General features: G+C 40.3%; 1 protein-coding gene across 1 annotated transcript in view; it reads right to left on the bottom strand.

Moving 5' to 3' along the window:
* Positions 1-25,442, bottom strand: part of GLIS3 (GLIS family zinc finger 3) — a 674,355-nt gene that overhangs the window by 625,426 nt on the left and 23,487 nt on the right. The window contains exon 2 of the mRNA XM_081502011.1: positions 15,785-15,916. The gene's annotated coding sequence lies outside the window, so the exon portion shown is untranslated. The remainder of the gene's footprint in view (positions 1-15,784; positions 15,917-25,442) is intronic.

The following is a 25,442-nucleotide window of genomic DNA, read 5'->3' as shown; positions in this document are numbered from 1 at the left end:
GCAACTGAACTGAAGGATCATTAACTTACTGAGTGCACTGGGCAGGATGTGGGTCTCATGCCACCATTGTTTTATTGTTTGGGGGCATGTCTCATGCTTCTGTTGCATGGTTTTGTTGTGAAGCTAGCCTGCTTGGTTTTGTGGTTAACAACCTTTTTTCTTGAGTGATCATTAACATACAGGGGTTCTCCCTGATTTTTTCTACTTATAATCACCTGGTGGAATTAACTATTTAATCACCTACATCATCCCTTTACTCTGTGTCTATCATTTACAACATCAATGACTGCTTGTTTCTATTTGCTTTCTGTTTGTGCCTAACTGTCCTCTTTCTTTAGGTGACTTATTAATTATGTTAATTAATAAATATTAATTAAATTAGGAACCACTCTGTTTCTTGAGGGACAAGAAAGCCACCCATCACCAAAGAATACTAAAAGAAAACAAAACAGCCCAGATTAAATCTATAACTGAGAATAAAAGATTCAATTAGACCCTAAAATATAAACCATTAAGATTCCGTGCCTAACCAAAAACAAATTAAAGCCTTAAGTAACCCTCTTCCAGATTTAAAAACTGTTTGGGGAAAAACGGTTTAGATCTTCAAAATTACGGCTATAATCTCTTTTAATGATTTGCTAATACTTTTTGGTATATTTCTTTTAATTTTCACCTTTTGTAGACTCATGCTCCGATGTTTAACATCTAAGAGAGCTAAAAGGATGATGCTAACCAGAGTGATATTGACTTAAAGTTCTCCCAACAGAGAAGGGAAGTCAGCCAGGTGTTTTACTCATTCCCTAGGCAAGTCTGTGCCCCATCTCAGCCAGAAGTAGCTAATGATCAGCTGTTGCCCCTTTTACCCCCTTTTAAGCATAAAAGGGTAAACACCTGGATGGAGGATGATAGCGACAGAGTGAATGCACAAAGCAGGTGTGATTAAATAGTTAATCCCACCAGGGGATTCTAAGTAGAAAAAATCTGGGAGACCCCTGTGTAAATTAACAATTACTCAAGAAAGTAGGTTTGCTTAACCACAAAACTAAGCAGGCTTGCTTCACAACAAAATCATTCAAAAGAAGCATGAAGCATTCCCCCAAACAATAAGACAATGATGGCATGAGACCCACATCCCGCCAAGTGAGCTCAGTAAGTTAATGATCCCTAGGACATGCTCTCTGCACACATAAAAAAACAATAATTTTTATGGACCTAGTTTGACCATGTAGAGACAAGAAAACTGCCCTGCCTATGGAGGAGGAGCTGATGATGGAAGCAATATATCTACTCAAGAAAGACAAAAAAGTTCTTCCCCCCACTCTCCACTGTTTCTTGATTATAAAACTGTAGCCCAGATCTCAGGGCTCAGCATTTGTTGCCTGCCCTCTTATAAGCCTTGCAAGCATCCTGTTCTATTAAATCACTTATCTATTACTTTGCCTCTAGCTAAATTCTTTTCTGCACTAAGACATAAAACACTGTGGTACCAGAGCTCTTTGGAGCCCCTGAAACATCACCTAGTGGTTTCACCTCCAGGCCTTGCGAAAACCACATATATCCAAAGCCCTCTTAGGATTCAACCACCTGGCTGAGAACCACTGGGTGGATGTCTCAATCTTCTTGCCAAGACTTAACAATGACTTATGAGCCATCCTGAAAAAATGGATTGGATATAGCCAGGCGTCCTTCAAATAAGGCACCCTAAACCTTAAGCTATGCTAAATACTCAAGCAGTAAGTTCCACAAATATTTATTGTAAGAAAGAACTTAACTTTAACTATTGAAGTCACTGTACTCAGGTGGGAGAGACAGACATGTAGACTATAATCTCATGCAAATCACAACACTCTCCAAATGAGGTTAAAATGAGGATGTTAATAGGATTTGCTCTATCTGTAAAACTTTCTGAAGTAATTATCAGAAAGGACTATATACAAATTTTGAAAAGGCTAAAATACAAATACAAAATGGTATAAAATCACATTGGTAAAAGATGCTGACTTGGGCCTTGAAGAAAGAATGCCGTTCATGGATATGATTTGAGTAGGATTTCAAATGGTGGAGATGAGAAGAAGGCATTGCATGTAGAAGGAGAAGTATGAGCCAGGACAAGAGATAGAAACATTCTAGACTTCTTCAGGGGACAGGCTGCTACCCTGTGTGACAGAAAGGTAGAGTATGGAGCACAGTCATCTCCAGACAAAGCTAGAAAGGGATATGGAGACCCAATTGGTGAAGTCCAGGAGTATTGCTTTCTGACTTCACATATGGGAGTCTTTTGGTCACTTTCTCTCCCAGAAGTTCAATTTTCCTGATTACACCAGAGAGAAAGATTCTATTTGAGAGAAAGATTCTATTTGATGCTCAGTTGGTTTGAACAGCTGCTAATGTCTTTTGAACAGGAAAGTGGGGTGAGAGCCATCTGTATGACCAGAAGTCATCAAGAGTAGTTGGTGGAAATTTTAGAGCAGTGGTTCTGAACCCTCAGTGCAGTCACATGGAGAACTTTTAAAATGTCTGAAGTGAGGCCCAGGAACATGTGGTTATTTTTTTTTTTTAAATCACTCCTAGGTGATTCTAATGAGCACTGGTTTTTCCAGTATGGAAAATAGAACAGATTTGAGAAATCATCAAATAGAAGGCCGCTGATCCCACATGGAAGGGAAGAAGTAATTTGGGAATCACAGATCCACAAGTCCACTGCCACATCTGCAGATAGGCCAGTAATTTTATGGAGTTCAAGAAGTTCATTTTCTCCCATTGCCTAATCCATATTCCATTATCTTGACTATCTTATCTGAGAAAGTACATACCTCACAAACTTAGAGGAAAGATAATTTGATGATTATATGCTGGACAAGCATCTCTAGCTCCAAACCATTACTCATAGGGCATTGTGATTCAAGAAGGGTATAATTTGTCACTGCCTGGTATCATGTTGAGCAAGTCAACTGATCTGAGGCTGAGGGTACAGTGGGTGGGGAGCACGGAGAACATTTACTATTTGATCTGTGTGATAACATAGAAAGATTCCACTGTGCAGTTATAATAAAGTGGGTCCATGCACAACATCTGAGTGACTGAACTGAACTAATGCACAACATCTAGTTTTATAGCCGCCTTTCACTGCTGTTTATTTCCCAAGCTATTTCATTTTCCCCTATTAAGAGATAGATCCTTCATTTTTATAACACTTTCATGAATATTCATTTGTCCTTAACTGTCTTAGAAAGCACTCCAAAATTTTTGAGAAGTGTCTGCTACCAAGAGATGCATGTTGGCATGCATGTGATGCTGATATATTAGGATTTGGTTTTGAAGCATTGAATAATGAATTAGAGTTCATCTCCACTAGCCCTGAGTTTTCATTAAGTCCTATCAGTGAGACCAGTAATTCAAAGTGCTGATCTTTCCACCTGATGTACTCTCTGTCAGACGATAAAGCCAGACTCCTAGTAAGCCTGCTGTCCTCACAGGCCTTCTCTTCTCATGAAGCAGGAAGAAGGGTCCTTCCAAGATGACTTACCAAGGGCAGGTGGTGGTAATGGGGCTAGTGCCAACTCAGAGATGCTGTCATAATAATAGGGCTGTAGCCTCAAAAGCTCTGAACTTTTCTGAAAGGGACCCCAAGGCAGCCCAAAAGGGGAGGTGACTGGTCTAACAGAAGCTTCAAAGCACTGATCCATCATACTTGATAATTCACAGTGTAATGGTTATTTCAGTCTAAGAGGAATTTTATCATTCAAGTGTGAATTTTGTGTCAACTATGGGTGAGGCACTCAGTGGGTTTCAGTAATATACAATGGACCTTACCCAGAATATGATTGTTACTGGAACAGGTGAGGAAAGAGGTCCCCTCATTTATTAAGGACTAGCTTTGTAAGGGTAGTGTCCTGCCTACAGCAGCCATTTCATTTATTAATTCATCAAGCAAGCACTCAGAACAGTGTCAAGACACAAAGAAAAATGCCCTTCCCTTCTTCTTTCTTTTTTTGCATCTTTCTTTCCTTCCTTCTTCTTTTCTTCCTTCCACAAATATGTAAGGAGTACCTATTACTGTGCCTTATGGACCAGGGTTAAAATGGTAAACCAAATTTTAATTGATATTTTTTTAGTGCAGAAATTCTTAATCTGGGTTCCATGGATTCCCCTGGAATCTGTGGACAGACTTCAGGGAGTTGGTGAGCTTGAACGATAAAAATTACATCTTTATTTTCACTAATCTCTAAGTGCAGTTTATAATTTGATTTAATCATGTGTGTAGGCAACAAAACACAGCAATATTAAAAATACCTATGCCCAGATCACCAATAGAAATCACAGCCATTTTTACCTCACATTACAGTTTTTTCAGACATCTCCAAAAAATTAGCGATTATGCTCATCACTACTTAAAAATTATGGTAGGTTTTGTTATTTAATGTGTTAATGAAGAAGCATATTTAACTATATCTCAAATTTATATTTTAATATTTTGATAATGTTATTTCAATATTTGGTTTCCTTTATAATCCTACGTATTTTACTTTATGCCTTTTAAAACAGGATTCTGAGTAGGGTCCATAGGCTTCACCAGGTAGCAAAATGAATCTTGGCTCAAAATGATTCTAAGTCCTTGCCCTAGTAAGAGAGATAGGCCTTAAAGAAATAAACACACCAATATGTAATTGAAAATAGTGCTAAGAGTTCATTAAAAAGTTTAGGTGTGAGAGATGCCTTTTAGTAGGCATGGCCTCCTCAGTTTCTAAACCAGTGGGACCTACCTGGGTTCTCCTTCCATCTCTCCTATAGCAGGTCCCATGTGGTCCTTGAGATACATCTGTACCTGCCAGTCTAGTAGAAGAAGTCAGAGCCAACCACACATAAGGAAATACGGAACCAAGATGATTTCTGTTAGAGAGCAGAGTCCTGAAGAAAATGAACAAGGGTGATGAAGTAAAGAACAAAAGAGGTGCTCTGGGACACCTAAGAAGACAGGGCAGGTCTCTCTGAGAAGGTAGCATTTGTGCTGAGACCTCGAGGAGGAGATCTAGGGGAGGAATTTTACAGACAGACAGGACAAAGGACCTGAGACAGGAGCAAGTAAGCTCTCAGTTCCCTTGAATTAATGGTAGTTGTTTCCCAGCCACACTCTGCTTTTGGAGGAAGAAACAAATCACAAGTTGCTGTATTCAGAGGTCCCATCTCATTCCTGAGAACTATGTTTCACCTGGTATCACAGAGCCCATACTCCTGATTTGGAAAGGCCTACAAGAGTAGGAAAAAAAAACCTCTCCACTATGGGGATTGGGGAACAGTGACTATTTGCCTCTCAAATGCATCCCAGTTCCACCTTTCAAGGCTTCCTGGGTTCACATCTTTTCCCAGCTAGGTTCAGGGAAAGCTACTCATTTGCCCCCATGGCTTTGACCTTTAGAACAATCACTCTTTCCTAGTGAAAAAAAAAAAATGACATCAAAGTTTCTGTCTGTCAGCAGCCTCTATGACATCATTTGTTGATTATTAAAATCCACAAAAATCCTAACAAGTGGCTATGAAAGAAGCTCATATAAAGGACTTATTTTAAAAGAACACAATAATTTCAGGGGATATCACAAGGTCATTGCATGTTCAGCCCAATACCCTATAATAAATGTGAGCTAAATTTTTGCACAAATGTTATCAAGGGCACATGTAATTATTTTTATTGAAAAGTGGACCAATTGCTCCTGTCAGACTACCATTCCAGATATTGCTAAACCTTCAACTGCTTTATTCTTTTTCCTAGCATCCCCTCTACTCTCACATACTTATAAGGTCACAAGAAAATCAGTGAAGATTTGACATCTCATAAAAGGTTGTGAACCTCCTTCCTATACGTCCTATTAAGTTTCTACACTTAAGTCTGTGGTCAGATGTGAGACTGAGACCAATGGTCAGATGATAGACTTAACCCACTGCAAAATCATGCATAATTATACTCCAATAAAAAAATAAAATAAAATGAGGTAGGACTAGATGCATGTGACTCCATTTGGAGACCAGGAGGGAAAATGAATGACTGTTAAACCACAGCAGTAAAGGACTGCAGGAAAGAGATGGGTACCACCAACAGGCGTTCAATTTCAAAAAAATAAAAAATAAAAAATAAAAATAAAATGCCAGAAAATCATGTCCATGGGGCTTATTTATCATGACAACTCCAAGGCAAGTTTATTCCCTGGGCTTATAATCACCTCTAACTAGGAGAAGTATCCATAGAAAATGAGCTTTGGACCAGCAATACACTCTCCCTAGAATAGAGCTTGTATCTTGATTAATAACACTGATTAAAATCCAGCCTCGTGCAATGAAGGGTTGTCAGCAGCTCAGGAGTACACAGATCAGAACTCTTTAAAAGCAATGTGCTTAAAAAAAAGGAAGATTAAAAAAAAATGCACCTGTAAAAAAACATGATGAAAACAAATATGTATATATATGTATAACTGAATCACTATGCTGTACACCAGAAACTAACATGACATTGTAAATCAACTATACCTTGATTAAAGTTTTTATTAAATACAAAAAAGTAAATCAACTATACTTCAGTTAAATTTTTATTAAACGCAAAAAATCATGCATAATTTGAAAATAAATTGCATCTTAAATAAAGACAATAAATGTTAGAAATATTTCCCAAAATCAAGAGTTGAGGTAAAAGGACTTTTGGCAGAAAGTTCAATTAGAAGAATATCCCCAAATCCTTAAATTTCCAGTGAATCATCAGTGTATAAGTTTTTCCTTCTAAAGCGATGTTTTAAAAGAAACCTGGGGTAGCAGAAAGAGCCTTGAACTTAAAATCAGTTGATGTAAATTCCAGAACTAGCTCTGTACCTGGCTCTCTGTGTGAACTTGAGTAGGTTTTACTCTGTACTATGTCGTCCCTCTGGACCTCTGTTTCCTAATGTGTAAAATTACTGGGTTAGAAGAGATTATTTCTGAGACCTTTTGCAGTTCTAAGACTCGGCCTCTCTAATTAGAATAGGCACATGTATCACTAGGCAATAGATTTCTAACAGGAACATGATCCTAGCAAGTATCTTCAGACTTCCAATATGGTCCACTAAGGGATGCATGAGCACCGTGACAATCATATGGGATATTTAGGCAGCTGGTGGATTTTTTTTTTTTTTAACTGGAAATCCACTGATGAATATATCTGGCATTATATTTGATCTCTTCCATGCCACTTGACTTTAGTATCTCTGGGGTGATCTGTACCATTTCTGATGGGGCCTCTCCTACCAATGGAGTTCTCCCCTTCCAAAGAGAAAAGGAAGAGAAAGAGAAGAGCATCACTTCCCAGTATATTCCAGGCTGCTGCTGCTGCTAAGTCGCTTCAGTCGTGTCCGACTCTGTGCGACCCCATAGACGGCAGCCCACCAGTCTCCACCGTCCCTGGGATTCTCCAGGCAAGAACACTGGAGTGGGTTGCCATTTCCTTCTCCAGTGCATGAAAGGGAAAAGTGAAAGTGAAGTCGCTCAGTCATGTCCGACTCTTAGCGACCCCATGGACTGTAGCCTACCAGGCTCCTCCGTCCATGGGATTTTCCAGGCAAGAGTATTGGAGTGGGGTGCCATTGCCTTCTCCAATATTCCAGGCAGCCTCCTGTGAAAGCTCCATTGTTCTCCACTACACTTTCTCAAAGGATTTCCAAATTAAAGGAATTTGAGGAGCACTCCATATGTTTTCCACTCATGAAGATTTACAATGAATACTAGCACATTAAAGAGTCAGAAATCGTGCCGTAAAAATTCCTGCCTAGCTTTAACTCAGAGTTTCCCAAACTCATTTGTCTGCAGCCCTCTTTTTCACATTACCTATTATCTCAAGGAACCAGTGTTATGTGGAAACACTTTGGGAAGGTTGGAGTGCAGATCAGGGGCCCACTGAGAAAGAGCTCAATCAGGAGACATTCTCACTGGGATACCCACCTGCAATGAGTTCAGTGGTAGCCTCCAAAGCGTGGGTCCAAATGTGAATCTCAAAAGGTGACCTTCTTTGGAATAAGGGCTTTTGCAGGTCAATTAAGTTTAGGATCCTGAGATTAAATCACCCTGGCTTAGTGTGAGCCCTAAATCCAATGATGAACATTGCTTGTAAGAGACAGAAAGGACACACACAGAGACAGAAGCAAAAGCCATGTGAAGACAGAGGTAAAGACTGGAGCTGTGCTGCCACAGCCAAGGAAGCCTGGAGCCACCATGAGCTGGAAGAGGCAAGCAGGGATCCGCTCCTCAAGTCCTGAGAGTGGGCATGGCCCTGTTGACACCTTAATTTCAGGATTCTGGCCCCCAGGATGGCTAAAGGATCAAGTTTTCCTGTTTTAACTCACCCAGTTGCTGGTAATTTGCTACCGCAGTCCTAGGAAAGTACTATACCACCTTTATCTTCCTTTTTAAATTATTTTTTTTATAAGTTTATTTATTTATTTTTGGCTGTGCTGGATTCTTGTTGTTTGTGGGCTTTTCTCTAATTGATGCGAGAGGGGGCTACTCTCTAGTTGTGGTACACAGGCCCCCCCATTACTGTGGCCTCTCTTATTGTGGAGCACAAGCTCTAGGGTTCACAGGCTTCAGTAGCTGTGGCATGTGGGCTCAGCAGCTGTGGTTCCTGAGCTCTAGAGCACAGGCTCAACAGTTGTGATGCATGGGCTCAGTTGCCCCAAGGCACATGGGATCTTCCCAGACCAGGGATCAAACCCATGTCTCCTGCATTGTTAGGCGGATTCTTCACCACTGAGCCACTAGGGAAGCCCCCTTTTTTTTTTTTTTATTTTTTAATTGGAGGAAAATTGCTTTACAATGCTGTGTTGGTTTCTGCTGTACAACACAAAATAAGCCAGAATTATACATATATGTATATCTACATATATGCATATGTGCAAGAGACTCCTTCTTGAGCCTCCCTCCCTTCCCCCATCCCATGCCCCTAGGTCATCACAGAGTGCCTGGCTGGGCTCCCTCCGTTATGCAGAAACTTCTCATCAGCTATCTATTTTACACATGGCTGAGTACATATGTCCGGAGAAGGCAATGGCACCCCACTCCAGTACTCTTGCCTGGAAAATCCCATGGATGGAGGAGCCTGGTAGGCTGCAGTCCATGGGGTCGCTAAGAGTCGGACACGACTGAGCAACTTCACTTTCACTTTTCACTTTCATGCATTGGAGAAGGAAATGGCGACCCACTCCAGTATTCTTGCCTGGAAAATCTCATGGACAGAGGAGCCTGGTGGACTACAGTCCATGGGTCACAAAGAGTCGGACTGAGCACAAATGCCAAATACCAAATATCCTTAAAAGAAGGGGCTCCTTTCTTCCCCTCTTTCTCCTTCCTCCAGGCTGGAGGCTGAGGAGCCAGTAGCTCCCTGGGTTTGAGGAACAAGCTAGAGGGAGCCCAGTTCCCTGCTGATCATGGGAGCTGCCAAATCAGTCCCAGATTGCCCAACTCTAGATTTGGTTTACATGAGCGATATCAGTTTCTATCATGTTTAAGTCACAGTTGTCTTCAGTTTTCTATCACCTGCAGACTGCCCTAATCATGACTAATACACACAGGACTCTTGTTTCTCTTTATCAAGGAGTATCATCATGCAAAACACACCATTAATAACCAAACCAGCCTCCACTACAACTATTTCTGCAAACCAAAGGATTTACCTGGATACTTTGTTTTTATCACTGGCATTTCTGACTTCCCACCCTCAGTCACCTCAGCTGGCATCAGCTGATGTCAGGGCTTGCTGGGCAAGGTTTCCAACAACCTGACAAATAGGAGGAAATTAAGGGTTTTCTCTTAGGCCTGGCCCATAAGTTGCCTCACTGTCAAGCCTGTCTTACTATTGAGTGACTCTGGTGGGTTGGGTTAAACATGTAATGGTAGAAATCCTTTCAGACAACTGTCATCTGCCTGGAAGTTACAGCTTCTAATTACCCTTGTAAACGTTCAGGGACAGAAGCTCAAAAATGACCCAGTTCCTACTGACACTTTTACAGAGAAGTTTGCCTTACCTAATACCTCCCTGGTTAGGACTGCTAGCCAAGGTAACCTGCAATCCTGATGCAGAGGCTGACACAAGGCAGGCCTCTGCTGCTGCATGGCAATGATATTTCTGTGGAAAGTTCTGCTTATCAGTGGGGAATTCAAACTCTCAATTTTGACTTACGCAGAATCTCAAACTTTCAAGATACACCACAGGACACTGGTTCTAGTTCCTAACTCCAAGAAAGGCCACACTGAGATCATTGTTGACTTTCTCTCCTTAGACCAGTGGTTTGCAATATTCATTTGACCATGAATGCTTAGAGGAAGTGATGCATCATATGGTCCACCTCCCTAGAGATACAGTATATATATTCATGCAACATAAAACTTTGTCCCCAATTTCCTGAGGTTCCAGGCCCCCTGAAGCCTACTCATGAGTCCAGAGCCCCCAGATTAAAAAATCCTTTAAAATCTTTTTTGTTGGAATATAGTTGATTTACAATGTGGGGTTAGTTTCTGCTGTACAACAAAAATGAATCAGTTATACATATAGATATATCCACTCTTTTTTAGATTCTATTCCCATATAGGTCATTACAGCTTATTTGGGTAGAGCTCCCTATGGTGTACAGTCAATCTTTTTTTATTAGTTATCTATTTTATATACAGCTGTGTGTATATGTCATGCCTTTGAATCTCGGAGCGGATTTAAAAACCTCTGGAGTCATCCAATTTTTTTTTTTCTCCACTTCTGCTCTTGAATGAAAGTAGACCAAAGTCAGTTTTAGAAGCTTCAGCTGCTCATGGACTTTACTGATATTCATGACCAACAATGAGAGGAATGCTGCACACCCTTCCCTACTTCCTGCTCTGAAGTCCTTTATCTGAAATTCAGGTCCCATCTAACTCTCCTTTCCTGCTGTATCTCCTACAAACAGCCCATACTGGGACACCTGAAATGTTTGTTTGCTGTTTCCCAAACATGCCAAGGTGCTGCTGCCTTCTATCCTCTGCCTTTGCTCAGACAATTTCCTAACCCTAATCTCCTCTTTGTCCATCACTATCTGTCAAAATACCACTCATTCTTCTTCAAGACCATGGAAAAATAGACTTCTTTGTAAAGCTTTTCTTGAACCCTTCCTTTGTATTCTTAGCCTAAGTTTCAACATCTGTTAAAGTATGAACATCTATCATAGATTAGTTGGGCTGCCAAACAGCAGAATATTTGAACTCTTGACATTTGAAATCAGAATGACTGTGTTTCAATCCTGGCTCAGTCTCTCTCTTGCTATGTCACCTTGTATACATTTCTTAACCTATCTGTGCTTCAGTTCCCTCATTGACAAAATAAAGATAGTAACAGCCTGTTTCATGGTGTTAAATGAGCTAATCCATGAAAAATTCTTACTGCAATGCTTGGCACACTGAAAGCATTTGGTAAGGTGTAGTTATTTTTATTTTAGTTAATAGTATGCCTTTGTCCCCACCCCCTATCATTAAGCTATAAAGTAGCTGAGGGAAGAGCCTGGGTCTTAGTCATCACTTTATACCTCATAGAACCTAGAAAGAAAGACAAATAAGCAAACCTTTGCACATAGTAAATATCTAGTATATGATATTTGAATTTAAGTGAATCATCCATAAAAATGTAATCTAAGAACTCAAGATAGCACTGTGTCATCTACATTTTTATGAATAGATGAGAGGCCATGGAACCATAAGATAGATGCTATATTGAGACTAGAAATCATTCTTGGCCTTGAAAAAAATCCTGATTATATCTCTCTGTCCTAATTCCAGGATTTATATTCCACTACGAAGGCTATGCCAAGAATTCCCATCTTCTTAATTAAAATTGTTTCCATTCTCATTCAATTATACAGACATTTATTCAGCAATTCCTGATGGCATACACCATGGAGGGATCAGATATACCCTTCTTGGGCTCCTGCAAACTAGCTGCCTTCAGCACTGGATTTCAAGCTCAGGACTCATGTCATGCACTCATTCTCATTTTCTATGAACTTGAAGCCCAATGCTAGACAGCAACCAGTCTGCAGGATTTTCCTCTCTGATGACAAGAGATGTATACTTATGGCAAATGGCAGAATAGCATGTCATGCTTCAATATAAAATAATTCTAATAATATGTATAGAAAATTACCTAGATCACATCTGACTACCCCACCTACTGAACTGACCCAAATAGGCCCCTGCTACATAGAAATACTAATGTAACAAAAACATTTTCCACATAACCAAGTTTGATAAGAAAAAAAGGAATTTTCAGGTGCCAAAAACGGCATGCAATCAAGTCAGAGGAACAAATATGAGCTGATACCAGGAGGAGGCCACAAGAATTTCAGATGGAGTTATGGACCCCCAGGGCAAGGGAGCTGAATTTTTAACACCTACAGGAAAAAAAAAAAAAATGAGTTCAGGGCCAAAGGAGGCTAAGAATGGAGCTGAACTCCCTGCAAAAATATATCATCTGCCTAGGGTTTTGAGAAGGGCAAAAATAATTAAAATAATTAAAAATAATTACCTGTGAAAATTAAAACTCTGAGCCTACATCACACAGGTTTGGGGCCTTAATTTATAAAACACTCATGATGTGGAAGCTCTGGCTGGTAATTTAACATAGCCTAGGGTCATTCATCCCCCTAGGAATCCAGCTAAAGCCAAGGCAAGATATTTCTGAAGAGACACTTTTCAAAGTCCAGCTCCTCGTGGTTGTTGCAAAGGCACTTTGAACTCAGTGGAATCATCCCTCCTTACCAAACCTGGTCATCTGCCAGCGCAGCCTACTCAGGGATGGCATCACTTCCCATTAAGGCACACAGATCTGTGAGTTGTCCTTGATTCCCTACACCGACCATCACTAAGGCTCACTGATTTTACCTTCTGTATCTATCAGATCTGTCCATTTCTCTTTCTTTCCAATAACCCATCCTATTCCAAACCACTATCACCTGTTGCTAGCCTCCTAACTGGTTTACTGTGCATCCACTTTATCAGCTGGAATCATATGAACTTGTCATCTTACAGGACCAATAGTATGGAATTGCCAATTCCATAGATTCAACCTGATATTCTTCCCATTTGATTTCTACCCTACAAAAAGAGTTACCTTATCATAAAGCAAATCTGATCATGTTGCACCTTCCCCCTGCTTAAACTGTCCACGGCTTTCCCACTGCTCTTAAGGCTAAGCTCCTAGGACTTCCCTGGTGATCTAGTGGTTAAGAATCTTTGCTTCCACTGGAGGAGACATGGATTCGATCCCTAGCCAGGGAACTAAGATCCCACATGAATATGTGTGGCCAAAAAAGGAAAACAAAAACATGGAATGGAGGAATGAAGAGCTTGGATGCAGGGTTACCAAGGTAAACACTGATGCAATGGTTCTGCAGGAAAAGGTGAGTGTCTGAAACTAAGACTGTTTTTTCATGCATTACCTTAGCTAATCTTCAGAACATTCCATCTTTTGCTTCAGGCATTTTTATAAGCAAGGAGACTGGAGATATCAAGTGACTTGTTCAGAGTCACATAATGGTAGATCTGAGATGCTTAGCAAGGTTATCTGACTCCAAATCCAGCCGTCTTTCTATTTAAAACAATTGAGATAAGCAGCGGAGACAGCAAGAAACCCTGGAGTGGGAGCCAGGAACTCCAATGGTGACAGGAACTGGCCAGGTAATGTAAAGGCTGAGGCAGGTTATAACCAAGACAAGAGGCAGTGTTGGGGACCACATCCAGCTGAAAGGTGCATATAATTCTAGCTTTAAATTACTGTTGATGCATTGAAATGCAGACTCAGTATTTTAAGCTGTCCTAATTTTTAAGAGAAGTTCAAACCTTGACTTTTGTGTGCAATCATTCTGATTATAAAACCTTATGCAGAGCAAAGAGAACATGTGTGCAGGAGGAATGTGGGCTGTGGATACCAATTTGCAATCCCCAGTCTAGATGGATGGGGGAGTAGCAGGAAAGAGGTACTGTTTTCAGTATACACCTATGCTTGTATCTTACATGGAAAATATTTGAGGAGGGCCTTTATGAATAATGTTAGCAATAGTTATCCAACTTGAACTTTGATGGTTCCACAGAAATGAGAAGTTAGGATCAGTTAATCTATAACTAGCTTTATTGTTCCAAGATCACTATGTTCTGTTAAAGCAAAGAAACAACAACCCCAGGAGGATAAACATCTTCATTCCTTGATCCTGAGGTGGGCAATGGGCAAGAAACCCAAATGGCCACTGCTGGAGAACGTGTAGATTACTGACAATGCTACTCTTGTTACAAAGAAAATACAGACCAGCGATAAACTGATAGTGGTCCTTAATTCAAACACCCAATAGGAATTGTAGTCATTTTTAATATGCCAGAGATCATGGGAAAGCTCATCTTTATCTCATTTTGGGTTCATTTCCTTAGCATTTTTCATTGAAGGAATAAAAAGATGTCACAAACTGCTCTTCCAACAGAGAGACTATGATCAAATAAATATTTGCTTTTTAGTTTCAGTTCATCTAACTCTGGCATGTAGAAGAGCTTTACAGATGCTCTGTTTGACCTCACCCTACCCCAAACACCAGCTAAGTACAAGCCTCAGAAATTGTTTGGATCCTTTTTCCTACGGTATTTATTTATTTTTTCAAATGTCAATCTGTATTTTATGATTTCCCAAACCAGATATAATGTGACATTTAATTTCCAATCTATTTGAGAACAAACTGTTCTTTTGCTTACAGGATTGATTTATAATAAACAGCACTCATTTCCTATTAAGTAGAAATTGGTCTTAACAGGCTATGAATATACTTATATTTTCCATTTAAGTGGATTTTATAATATTGTTAATATAGCAATGTAAAATAAATGATAAGATATCTTTATCTTATTCCAATCGAACTGGCCTGTGAACCATTTGAGTACAATAATGGGGGAAATCAGTCCTGAATATTCATTGGAAGGACTGATGCTGAAGCTGAAACTCCAATGCTTTGGCTACCTAATGTGAAAAACTGACTCATTTGAAAAGACCCTGATACTGGGAAAGATTGAAGGTGGGAGGAGAAGGGGACGACAGAGGATGGGATGGTTGGATGGCATCACCGACTCAATGGACATGAGTTTGAGTAAGCTCCAGGAGTTGTGATGGACAGGGCATCCTGGCATGCTGCAGTCCATGGGGTCACAAAGAGTCGGACATGACTGAGCAACTGAACTGAATGGGGGAAACATATATCACCCTACCTGTTACTGAACATTATAAGAATTAGATGAGCTCATGGTAGCAAGAAGGTTTTAAAAATTCCCTGCATTGTCTTTGCAGGCAGGTTTCTTCCTGTGCAACCATTTTCCAGGTTTGTAGTTTGCCTCTGAAAGATGGGTGTGGAGAGTCAGCTTGCCTCTCCGCTTGGTCTGCAGGCAGCCTCACTGGAACTGCTGGCAATATTCCCCTATGGTGCTTATTTACTCAATTAAATCACTAGCAACTCAGTCGCCATGGCTTTGGTGGAAGTTATTTTGTAAAGAATATTCCTAATTTGAGGTCCTAGAAACTTTCTTATATTCATTTGTAAGTTTTAAAAGGCATCAGAAGTCAGTAGGAGAAATCAACCACAGCCTTCACATATTCCTGGATCACAGAAGAATCTGAGATAGATAGCTTTATTTACATCACTCTTGTGTTAGTGAGGCTAGGCTAACTACTAGGTCAAATAACCCAGAAGTTTTGACACACTAATAGAATAAAAATATTTCTTACTTCCATCACAGTTCAATGCAGGTTGGTGAGACAGGAAAATGAAGAGTTCTGCTTCACGTGTTAACCAGGGGCTCAGGATTCTTCTATCATGTGCTTTTACCATCTCTTAGTCCAGTAGCTGGCAAACTTTTTCTGTAAAGAGCCATACAGAAAACATTTTAGGCTTCGTGGGCCATATGGTCTCTGTCACAACTATTCAACTCTATCACTGCAGCACAAAAGCAGCCAGAGGCAATATGTACATAGATAAGCATGGTTGTATTCCAATAGAACTTGATTTACAAAACCAGGCAGTGGGGCTGTAATTCGTTGACCCCTGTTCTAGGACCTTGTTCTTCTCTGCATTCAGACAGTAGACAGAGTGAGCACCATGAAAGAGGTACATGTAAAATTAATGCCCATCCCCATGTAACTGTTCTGAGGATTATATTAAACACTGTTTGTAAAGTGCTTAGTGCAAAGGTCAGTATGTAGGATTTGCTCCATAAATGGCACTGTCATTTTGTTTTTTTAAGTATAGGAATAAAGTACCTTTGGTATTTACAAGAGAAAATGGTCATACTTAATTGAGAGAGATCAGAAAAGGTTAGAGTTGATTCTCAAAGGTAGGGTAGGATTTTAACATGCAGGAGTCTGGAACAGCTTGAGCAAATGCATAGCAGTTGGAAGCATTGTTAAGTTCGTTAGCACACAGTTTGGTTTGGCTGTAACACAGGGTTATTTGGAGGAATCAAGGGACATAAGTCTGGAAACGTAAGAAGGCTTTGAAGACCAGGTTTAAGGTTTAGACATATAGTGGCAACAGAGAGCCATTAAAAGTTGTTGAGAAGCAAACACAAATTTTGTGTGCCAAAAATCTGTAAATTTGTTGTTTGAAACCCAGACTGTTTTCTAACACAGTGTAAGCAATGGGAGTTAAGAGTTCCGGGTTGGTCCACAAAAGCTTGTTTCTCAGGTGTTTATAACCTGTATTTGCAAGGAATAATTATTTTACTCAATCAACATACCCAGAAAATTATTCAGCTATAGAGCTATATAAATGTTGCTTTGATTCTCATTGTCTTAATCTAAAATAAGCTTTCCTAGGAAAAGTTCCTCAGTTAACATGTACAGAGATTTATAGCCAACTACTAAAATTCCTGGAAGGGTATGTCATGATAAAATATAGATTCAATTTTTTTGCCAACTCATTTGGATGCTAAGAATTAATTTGCATAGAGGTGGAACCATGAAGTCAGAAGCTTATTTAGCTGGGCCTTCATTTCCAGATCCCTAAAAAGAACTACTTACACCTAATTGACACAAACCTGTCGGGCTTGTTTTTCAGAACCCATCTGTGTTGAAAGCACTGATTTCAGCTGCCTTCTGTGCAGGAATCCCTGCTTCCACCTGCTGCTGGAGAAATCTGTTCTGGCATTCAGGTAAGTTTTACCTAAACAGCAACTGAAAGGAAGCCCCAAATTTGGGAGCACCCAACACCAGTGCCTCATTCTGACATTTCATGTAAACAGTCATTTATTCATTCACATGCCACAAATATTTATGAGTATCTGCTGTGTGCCACATACTGCACTGATACCAGAGGTAGTAGAGACAGCCCATGAGAATCACACTGCAAACAAGTGTTTACACTACAGTATTACAATTTATCTTATGGGCGTATGTAGGAAAAGAAGCATCTAAAACTGTCTATAGGATTGGAGAAAAGCTTTTCTGAAAAGATAGTATCTGAGCTGGGATGTAAAATAGAAGCTTTAGAGAGAATTGGAGGATAGCATCTCATGTAAAGGAATCAGCAAATAACAAAAGCATTTGGTTACAGAGCACTGCGCATATTCAGTGAATATTTGCTAAGGGGGATGAATGGATGAATACATGGATGTGAAGAAACCTTCTCTGGAAACCCTGTATTATTTTCTACCTAGCAGTAAGTCGGTCTTTCTTCCATACAGACCTCCAGTGTGCCTTGAGGTTTAATTCCAACTCTATCTCCAGCTCTCCAGAAGACAGTTTTTCTCATTCTGTTAAAAATTGCAAACCTTGACGATGAAAGATCTTCATCCTAATGCACATTTTAAGCACTGAATACAACCCCATACTCGGTGCTGGGATTTCTCATTCTAGGAGTTTTGAAGCTGGAGTTTGGAGCCTCTACCTAGTGCTCCAGACTCCAATCCAGAATACAAACTCTTAAGGACAGTTCAGAAATACCCTGGGGTGATAACTGGGTTGCTACCAATAAAGTCACTGAGTCAGCAGGCCACTTGGTTCAGTTGCTGGTCAAACCATTGAGGCTGAAGTCTCCTTCCTTCCAAATCATGCATGTGATGGGATGTACAGGCTCCAAGAATTAGCTGGTAGCAGTTTTTTCTGCCTTAAATTTCTTTCATGAGACAGGAGTTCTACTCCAGTATCTGGCTTCAGGTAACAATCCTACGTCCAGTCCTTCAACTCTCCTGACACGTTTTCAAGGCTCTATCACCCAAAAGAGCCATATTCCTAACTGCTACTGCCTGCTTCCAGACCCAAAGGCCAGCAGTTCTGTAACTCCAGCCCCACCCACCACTTATAGTTTGTTCATTTCTGATATACTGAGACATTTAATCTTATGCTTTTAGTCCACTTATATTTTAGGGTGAACTGTACGAAATTTCTAAAATTCAACAGCTTTTACCTATGAGAACTGCAATATCACAGACAGTCAACTTAATTTTTGTTTTTTTTTTTTTTAATATTTTATCCATTGTGTCTGCATTTTGGAGCAGGGGGTATGTGTCCAAATATAATTTATTTTTCCAATTTGATCAGGAGTCTCATCTCTTAAAATGAATTCTCATTCATGATGAGTTAGAAGTTGACTATCAGAACAAAAAAAGATCTTCACGACCCAGATAATCATGATAGTGGGATCACTCAAATTCACCTAGAGCCAGACATCCTGGATTGTGAAGTCAAGCAGGCCTTAGGAAGCATCATTACGAACAAAGCTAGTGGAGGTGATGGAATTCCAGTTAAGCTATTTCAAATCCTCAAAGATGATGATGTGAAAGTGCTGCACTCAATATGTCAGCAAATTTGGAAAACTCAGTAGTGGCCACAGGACTGGATAAGGTCAATTTTCATTCCAATCCCAAAGAAAGGCAATGCCAAAGAATGCTCAAACTACCACACAATTGCACGCATCTCACATGCTAGTAAAGTAATGCTCAAAATTCTTCAAGCCAGGCTTCGGCAATACGTGAACCGTGAACTTCCAGATGTTCAAGCTGGTTTTAGAAAAGGCAGAGGAACCAGAGATCAAATTGCCAACATCCTCTGGACCATCAAAAAAGCAAGAGAGTTCTAGAAAAACATCTATTTCTATTTTATTGACTATGCCAAAGCATTTGACTGTGTGGATCACAACAAACTGTGGAAAATTCTTCAAGAGATGGGAATACCAGACCACCTGACCTGCCTCTTGAGAAACCTGTATGCAGGTCAGGAAGCAACAGTTAGAACTGGACGTGGAACAACAGACTGGTTCCAAATAGGAAAAGGAGTATGTCAAGGCTGTATATTGTCATCCTGCTTCTTTAAATTATATGCAGAGTACATCATGAGAAACGCTGGGCTGGGAGAAACACAAGCTGGAATCAAGATTGCCGGGAGAAATATCAATAACCTCAGATATGCAGATGACACCACCCTTATGGCAGAAAGTGAAGAACTAAAAAGCCTCTCAATGAAAGTGAAAGAGGAGAGTGAAAAAGTTGGCTTAAAGCTCAACATTCAGAAAACTAAGATCATGGCATCTGGTCCCATCACTTCATGGCAAATAGATGGGGAAACAGTGGAAACAGTGGATGACTTTATTTTTGGGGACTCCAAAATCACTGCAGATGGTGACTGCAGCCATTAAATTAAAAGATGCTTACTCCTTGGAAGGAAAGTTATGACCAACCTAGACAGCATATTAAAAAGCAGAGATATTACTTTGTCAACAAAGGTCCATCTAGTCAAGGCTATGGTTTTTCCAGTGGTCATGTATGGATGTGAGAGTTGGACTATAAAGAAAGCTGAGCACTGAAGAATTGATGCTTTTGAACTGTGCTGTTGGAGAAGATTCTTGAGAGTCCCTTGGACTGCAAGGAGATCCAACCAGTCCATCCTAAAGGAGATCAGTCCTGAGTGTTCATTGGAAGGTCTGATGTTGAAGCTGAAACTCCAATCCTTTGGCCACTTGATGTGAAGAGTTGACTCATTGGAAAAGACCCTGATGCTGGGTAAGATTGAGGGCAGGAGGAGAAAGGGATGACAGAGGATGAGATGGTTGGATGGCATCACTGACTCAATGGACATGAGTTTAGGTAAACTCCAGGAGTTGGTGATGGACAGGGAGGCCTGGTGTGCTGCGGTTCATGGGGTCGCAAAGAGTCAGACACAACTGAGTGACTGAACTGAACTGATCAGAAAAATAAGTAATGAAGATACAGCATTCTTAAGGTCAAAAAGAAAGATCAAAGGATGAAGTGTAACCCAATTAAGGAGACTAAAATGGGAGGGAACAATGATGGAAGAGGAAATACCATGGTTGAAAAGGTGGGCAAGATGGGATTAAAGAATCAAGAGGACGCTGTTAGAGAATACACTTGTGAAACATGTTTCTAGAGGCCAGTTCAAGAAAAGTGAGTGTGAGGTCCAGGAAAAGGAATAATAGGCTTAAATGTTAAGTGACTGCAAAGAAAGCAGATTTGACCTAAACTCTGGGTTGCCCTAGGAATTCAATGAGAAAGAGCCTTTTTTCCCTGCAAAAAGAAATAGTTTAGCTGGCCTAGATTCAAAGAGGTAGGTTCAAAGAAACTCAAATTATGTTGACCCATCTCAGGTTGACATGCTCAATTCTGCTTTGTATATTCCTGTCTCTTGTTTGGCTGTAGAGAGGTTCTATCTACAGTAAAATCAAGGTGTCTTGATTCCCTACAGCTAGGTAAGATACTGGTGATTCACCACAGAGGATCGACCCTGGAAAGAATCTAGGGTTAAGCCCATGGTGGAAGGAAGAGAAATCTCTTGATCTGGTGGTTAATCTCTAGAGAGATAACCAGGGGAAAGTGACAGGAGCTGACCGTTTGAAATGTAATCTTTTAAAATTCACCTTGGGATGCCCTTCCACCAATCAGAATCTCAAACATGCAAAAACAAAAACTCTTCTGCAAATAATGTATACCACTTAAATGTTAATTCACAAGACGATCATAATAACTACTCTGCTTCACATACACAAAAATAAAGACACCTAAGTAACACCTTTCTGTTTCCCCAACAGAAGTGACACATCATCACATGCTAAGCTTCCCCTCACCTTTCTGTCGGAGTTAGCATCATTATCTTAGTTATCTTCCAGTTCACACATTTTCTTTTTTTCTTAAATAATTAATTTATTTTTGGCTGTGCTGGGTCTTTGTTACTGTGTGGGCTTTTCTCTAGTTGCTGCAAGCAAGTTACTCTCTAGTGGTGGTGTGCGGGCTTCCCATTGCAGTAACTTCTCCCGTTACAGAGCACCAGCTCTAGGGTGTGCGGGCTTCAGCATTTGCAGCATGTGGTCTCTAGAGCACAAGCTCAACTAAGCATAGTCTTAGTTGCTCCACAGCATGTGGGGTCTTCCTGGATTAGGGATCGAACCCACATTTCCTGCACTGGCCAGGCAGATTCTTTACCACTGAGCCACCAGGGAAGCCCCCACACATTTTCTTGAATGAACTGGAGTAATGAGCTTTTGTCTCTGGCCTCTCTTTCTTATGTGAATCATTAAGTCTCCTGTAATTCAACTGTGTATCAGTCTCTTCTTTCCAGCAACTTCAAATTCACCTGTATGAAGCAAAACATCTGTTGCTGGACATGACTTCATAAGTCTGGTATTCTGATTACCTTGTCAGTTATCACGAAGAAAGCAACCCACTCCATCATTAGAAGTCTGGCTTCCTCTTCTTTTATTTATTTTTTCCCTTGCCTCTCCTACCTCTCTTTTTAGATGAACACATAAGAAAAGCCAAAGCTTCTGGTGTATATGGAACCAGTGACATTTGCATTCCCTGCAGACACACTCTCTCAGCCTCACTAGTCCAGGCTTTTTTGCATCTGAGGATTGAAAACTTGTTTTCAGACTTGATTACAAAATTGCTTCAAAGATGTTATGCTTGAATAAATTGTCTGAAAAGAACTGAGTGAAAACCTTCTTAATGGGCTCAGTTTTAGTTCCTTCTTTCCCAAGATGCCAAAACATCTTACAAGAAACATGAAGGTTAAATATATAATTTTTGTCATATGAAATCTGTCCCGTTGCCTGGAGTTGCACCTCATACATTTGATCTCATACATGCTAATTGGTTGCATTTTGCTATTTTAATCATTATGCGTCAACCATAGGGAATATTAGAAAGAAGCAAATCCAAGCACAGCAGTACAGTCTAGTGTTGTGTGAGAGAAAGGGCACAGGATTTATTTCTTAGTCTCTCTGGACCTCAGTCCATTCAATCAGGAATATAGTACGTATCTCACAGGAGCTGTACTTATCTTTGAAAACTGCAAAATGCTAGAACATTTTTATCACTATTTTAATTATAATATTAACAAAATCATACAATGATGAAGAAGGAAGGGACCCTGGAAATAAACTAGTTAGGATTTAAGAGATGAGGAAACTGAGGGTCAGATAGTATACATATAGCATGTTGGGGGCAACTCAGACTTTGAATATAGGTATCTCAGGTACTCGCATTACTACAAGGACCATGCAGATAAAAAAGACAGAGAAGTTGGCTGGGTGCCAGTTGAGGAATCAGTGGTACTAGGGGTTGTTGGGAACTGGAAGTACATTTGCCCCATTCAGAGAAGACAGCTAATACTGGTTTCTGCATTTTTTTTTTTTGTTTGTTTACCATATCATCATATAGGTCCAGGACCGCCAGATCTAATTTTTTCTAGAAAGATCAGAAATCTAAATTTTTTGATATGGGAAGCCTCCTAATTTTTAAATGATATTTCAGTTTTTAAAATAATGTTGTATAGGTCAAACAATATCTGAGGGTCAGAATTAGCCCATGGTTTACCAATCTCATCCACAGGGAAATGTCCAAATTCTTTCTCATGGTATCTAAGGCCTTTAATGATCTGGCCCTGCTTCTTTCTTCAGCTCACTTCTATCTGTCCTTGCCTGTGCTTAGACACCAGCTTAGCACTTAACAGGTCATAATTCCACAAATACACCTACTGATTCTCATGAACATGCCCACTGTCCCTCGATTACTTTTGCTCCTTGCTTGTGCTGTACTTTATGCCTGCAATGAATCATTCTCCCATATTACTGTGCATCTTATCTTTCTAATGAGAACTAATCTCTGAACAACCTCATCACAATACCACACAATATGTCCATCCATTATATTTCTACAGTGTCTTGGACATATCCTTGCATTTACCTCACAGTAGGGAAAGTACTGGAGAAGGCAATGGCACCCCACTCCAGTACTCTTGCCTGGAAAATCCCATGGACGGAGAAGCCTGGTAGGCTACAGTCCATGGGGTCGCTAAGAGTCGGACACGACTGAGCGACTTCACTTTCACTTGTCCCTTTCATGCACTGGAGAAGGAAATGGCGACCCACTCCAGTATTCTTGCCTGGAGAATCCCAGGGACGGCGGAGCCTGGTGGGCTGCCATCTATGGGGTCGCACAGAGTCAGACACGACTGAAGCAACTTAGCAGCAGCAGCATGGAAAGTACTTGTTTTATGTCTGCTGTTCCAATCAAAATCTCAGCTAATGCTGAGAAATTAAACTCTTCATTCTTACTCCAATGTGACCACTGATCACCCTTGCTGAATTTCACTCTGCTTTTTGACTGATCTTTGATTCAAAGTACTGCTGATCTGCTTGAACAGATGCTTTTATCTTCTCTCCAATGGATGACTTCGTGAGGACACCCTCCTCAAGGACTCAAGTGACCTTATCTCTCCTTTTGATGTATAAAGCAATCCACCCCTTGTCTCTTTAGCACCTGAGACCAATGTATTCTATGTTCAAGTCCTGTACTTTTATTTTGTTTTCACTTTTGTTCCTGTCCTGTTTGTCCTCCAAAGTAGTGAAGCTTTCCCTAACTGATAGTGGTCAGTAAAGCTCTTTCGGAGCTCTCATCTAATTCAGCCCAGTTCGGGATCTTGCAGAGAACTATGATCCCTCACTGTGACAATGGTGGGTCAATGGAGGGGGGAAGAAAGAAAGAGGTCAACTCTATCTGAATCGTACGGCGTGATGGGGGATGACTGACTGATCAAAGGAAAACTGCGGTGTTGTTAACTGAAGAAAGGTAAATGAATACCAGACAAACACAGATAAGTACTGCACCAGATCCTCTTAATGCCCAGTCTAAGATTTCTTCCACGGCTCCCTATTGTCCCAATCTGAGTGACTACTTGCGTGTCTGCCTTCAGATTCCTGGTGTTTAATCAGAATAAACTCAAGTTTGGCTTATTTATCAAAATAAAGCCTTTGAAGTACAGTTATAAAGATTTCACTTTAAATTAGCAGAACCATGGACAGCACCCAAGTTTGCACAGTAGTCTTATCATTTGAAATAGGAAGAAATCTTTGCAACATGTTAAAAACCTCTAATTTTATAGATGGAAAAAACAAAGGTTATTATGACTAGCTCAAGATTGTAGAGAGCTGAAGGTCAAATCTAAGTCTTAAAATCCAGGTCCCTTTGCCCTGTACCCTGCTTTCTCAACACATTATGATAACATGGTAACCCGAGGGAAAGAGCAAAAGGACAAATCTAGGGGACAGTAGTGGACACCTGTTATTTCTCCCTTTCTGGCATGCATCTCCTTTTATTTTGGTAAATATATCTCCATTTCTGCTTTGGATAACTACCCTTCCCCTTTGGCAGGGCATATATCCTACTCTCCTCTGGTCAGCGGGTGTAATATGGCCCAGACTGGGCATATTAGGTTCTCTCTCCCATGCTTTCAATATAAGCAGGGTTACTCAAGAAAAGACATATAAGGACTTCCTTGGTGGTCTGGTGATTAAGAATCTGCCTGCCAACGCAGGAGACACGAGTTCAACCCCTGATCCAGGAAGATTTCACATGCTTCAGGGCAACTAAACTCATGTGCCACAACTACGGAGCCCATGCTCTAAAACAAGAAAAGCCACCACAATGAGAACCCTGAGCACCAATGAAGAGTAGCCCCTGCTTGCTGCAACTAAAGAAAGCCCCCACACAGCAACGAAGACCCAACATAGTCAAATAAATAAATAACTTTTTTTAAAGGACATATAGTAGGAGGTGACACATTTCCATGCTGGCATCCTAAAGTGGATCTTCCAAATTTGAAGAAACTCTGATTTCATATAACCTAAAACTGTGCATGTGTGACAATAAATATTTTTTTCTTCTTTTTAATATAATATAGCTCTTCCTTATTTTTATACCATTCACCTCACCAAAACTATCAACAATTGAGCAGCATTTAGTGTTTTTCCACTTTGTTTGGTAATTTATACCTTTTTCCAGAGTCCTGGGCAGATAGTGCAAAGTAGAATTAGCTCTGAGATAATAATCGATTTCTCAGTCTAAAATAGAAATATTAAAAAATCTACTCCTTAAATCTGCCT

The sequence above is a fragment of the Giraffa tippelskirchi genome, chromosome 1, assembly GCF_054371585.1.
Source record: "Giraffa tippelskirchi isolate mGirTip1 chromosome 1, T2T-mGirTip1v1.2.pri, whole genome shotgun sequence".
Lineage (NCBI taxonomy): Eukaryota > Metazoa > Chordata > Mammalia > Artiodactyla > Giraffidae > Giraffa > Giraffa tippelskirchi.
Note: the sequence above shows the minus strand (reverse complement) of the source record. Positions and strands in the feature narration are given on the sequence as shown.